Consider the following 3,830-nt stretch of genomic DNA (forward strand, 5'->3'; position numbering starts at 1 on the left):
AAAAGAGGCAGGTTAAAGGGAGGGAGAAGCATCATGTCCTTCATTCGGAAAACTGCCGATTCGTCAGGACATCCAGTCCTGTCTGGAGGCTCTGGGAATCTGATCTGAAGGTTCTAAGTCTGTTCTGAATCTTCCTGTTCCCCTGGTATCTGAATTATTTATTTCTTAACAATCTTAACCTCAGAGGGTCCCTCTGGCAGAAGCTGACACAGCACACACAGAGGCTGGGCTGTTGGGCATCCTCCTGAGATCCACCATTGCCGTTATGAACTACCCCATCAATTAATCCCCCTCTTCCAACTCCATTGCTCTCCAGCTGCTATTATCTATTGTCTTTTCTAACTGTCATTCTCAGTGGTCTTTCAGGCTTCCTCCCCTGCTCCACCCTTGCTGGCAACATGTAGGAATTGGGTTTGTCAAGTGCAGTCTCACCACCCAAAGAGAGCTGTGTGATCTCAGGGAAATGCTATGGGATGCCTCTTCCAGCCCGCCTGCCCCCCATCACCCCTCCAACCCTTGCAGAATTCCTGGGGTGCCCAGGATCTGGTTTTGATTTGGAATCCACTCCTGCTTTAGGAAGCTCTTGCCTCTGTCAGTACATAATGGAGCAATTTGTAGGGGAAATGGTTGCATAATGTTCATTTCTGTCTTTTCTGCCAATTATTAAAATACATTTACAAAACCCCTTTTCCCAATATTCAGCCAGCTCAACAGATGAGTGAACAATACACACCAACTACATCATCTGCAATATTTTCCTGTCAGTCATCAACTAATGCATTCATACATGAATTCCCTTTGTCCTAGGCCAGCTTTAAGTCAAATTTAGTGACTGAAAACAATATTAGCCTTATTGATGCTTCTATCAGAATCCCATTTGTTGGTGGGGAGACACGTCCCAGCTTTTCATGAATAGTAAGGCTGATCATACTTTAAAATCACAAGACTCAAGGGGACAGCAGGGCAGGGGCAGCAATTTCCATGGCCAGATTGGCAGCAGTAAGGTCCAAGCCCTTCTCCCCCACAGCTGAGTTTAGATCTGGGTTTGAACTTCGCCACTAACACACAGAAGCTGGGTTCTGATAAGGACTCTCCTTCTCTCCACCCTGGCCTCCGACCACCCAGCGGTGCCTTCAGACCACAGTAAATCCCTGTTAAAACCCTTTTCTGGGCTCTTGCGCACCCATTGTCTGACTCGGCATCTGCAGGGCTTTCCCTGCAGTTAAAGCCACAACAACACAGATACCCCCAGAGCCCAGGCAGTTTGCACCCCCAAACCAGTGAGCAACCAACCCCTTCCCTAGCAGGGGTGCAGGCACTCAGCAAACACATGCAGGGGCAAGAAGAGCGCTCAGGTCTCCTCATTCACAACCACCAGCCCATTTTTCTCCTTGATAAGCAAAACTAGCAGGCTCTGCTCTCTGAAGACTAAAATACCTGCCTCCCCAGTAGTCAAAGCCGATGTTCTGCTCTGTAAGTCATGGCCACAGCGCATTTATCTGCCTTCAGCACATGTAATCTTCTGTTTCCCGTGCACTGGCCCTTCCTTGGGAGTGCAGAGGCACATCAACATTCACACAGCTCTGAAGAACAGAAACAAATCATTTGCATTTGGTTGCCAACCAATAGCATTTTCATTTCCTTTCCTGGCAGCTTATTGTAATCACCCTCTACACAATTTCAAATCAAATCACATCCATCGATCTGCCCAGCCCAAAGCTTAGTGTCAGTGACACTCCTGTGTGCCCCAACATGGAATGCAATTGCAAATTGCAGCAGGCAGCACTCATCTGACCCATGCTCACTCTTCATTGTTAACCTCCTGCTCCAGAGATTATTTGCTGTATGAACTCATCTCTGAAGGAGCTCTTGGGTAAAGCTGTCACAGATTCTCATATGAAGGTAAACTGTAAAAGGAGAGAATTCTCCATTTTTAAGTATGGGGAGCTGGCAAGAGAAGCCCTGTCTCTACAATTGCACCTCTGCTTGCCCTGGTACACTCAGCTTGGCACTACCTCTGCACTCCACAACCATGTCCAGGTTACGTTTTGATGAGCAACTTGGCAGACCCATATCCCTGTAGAGACCAAAGCAGATCACTCCTCCAGGTACTTCCAGATGCCAGCTAGGAGTCAGGACAACCTCTGATTTGCCTCCTCCAAGATCCCGCAGTGCCGCAACTATCTCAGGTGTTCTGGTTCAATCTGAACACAAGCTCTATACAGCAGGCACACAGCCGTGCTGGCTGGACCAAGAGCTCTCCAAGGAGGTACTCTGTGCTCTCAGGTTTTGTGCAACATTCAAGACAGTGAAGACAAACTCTACCAGTGTCAGATGAGTCAAATCAGGAGTTGTCTCATGTGGGACAGTCCCCCGGGAGAAATGGGATCCAAGTCTCGCATAGCTGAGCAGCTTCATGGAAAGCTGCTTCACCAAGCACATGCCCGAGGATATGTGTGCTCAGGATGGTTCTGCCTTCCAAAAGAACAGAGGTAAGCTGCACTTCGAGCTGCTCTGATGTGTTATTCTACCTTAGTTATGCCTGGCTAGGAGCACTGAGGAGAGGAACAGAACAAATTAAGGGCCACATACCAGACTTGCACACATCACTGCCCTCTATACCAGGGCAATCACAGCCACCTGTATTACACTGAAAGACATTCACGCACTGCCACCTTCCAGCACAGACATGGCCCTGGGATGCCAGGATCCAGCTCAGAGGATTGCTGCTGTGCTTTGCCTTTCCAATGACCCTGCAGCTTTGACAAGCACTGCATGCAGAGCTGCAAATCAAACTGATCTGTACATGAAAGTGTCCTTCAAAGGCTGCAAATCACCCCTAAAACCGTCCTGTGAGAACAGCCACAAGAAAGAGGTTCCGCCCAGGCACATCACAGTCGATGACGTCCAGGCCCCACAACGTATGGACCCAGGAGCATCCTAAAGCAAGAGCTGGGGTCACCAGCCTATGACCCCAGGGCTCCTCAAGGGTGGCTTGCTTTGGTGCGAGGGCTGAACCTCCTGCCATGGCTTTACATCTCTGAGAAACACCTACCACAGCTTGCTGGGGCAGGAAAGCTGAGAACAGCACTTCTCAGCCAAATAGCAGGGGGAAAATCAACCCACTTGGCAATTACAGCTGCTTCAGGTCACGTCCGCACCTCGACCCAGCAACAGTCCTTCCTCCTCCTCCTCCTGCCACCAGCACATTGGGCACTGACACAGAGCAGATCTGGCTCTGCAGTAGCACAGCAACCTGCTGCTAGCAACGGGCCATTATGCTGCATACAAGTAATGAGGAAACTGGGAATAGTGTGGAAGGGAAGAGATTATTAGTTAATAAATTACCAAGCACTAAAAACTGCTCTGTACATATTTTCCCACCCTTACAGCTTCCCCAGTGGCCTGGGAAAGCGACAATTACACAATTTAAGGAGGTTAAGTTTATTAAAATCTTTTTTTTTTTTTTGCCATTACTTTTCTTTTAAAATATGGTCATGATAAAGCATCTGATTGGAGGAAGGTCACAAAATAAAGTATTTAACACTTGTGGAAAGAGCAACTCGCCCTCCTCTCTGCATGCAGCTGAAGCAGAGAATGGGGGGCTGGTGAATGCTCACTGCAGAAGCCAGAGACTAAGCCTGCTCTTCCATGTTGGCTTCACCATGCTGTGACAGCCTTTAGAAATGGTAAAATGGGAACTATTTGCACAATGAAGTTCATTATTTTTCCCTGTTTAGGAGGAATATGGCAGTCTTTAGGGCGCTACAAGTTGTTACTTGACAGCATTTAACCCTATCATAAAAGCTCTGAGAGGCATGGAAAAGTCT

This window comes from Pezoporus occidentalis, unplaced genomic scaffold (assembly GCF_034315485.1).
Source record: "Pezoporus occidentalis ecotype Australia unplaced genomic scaffold, CSIRO_AGI_Poc_V1 ctg144, whole genome shotgun sequence".
Taxonomy (NCBI): Eukaryota; Metazoa; Chordata; class Aves; order Psittaciformes; family Psittacidae; genus Pezoporus; species Pezoporus occidentalis.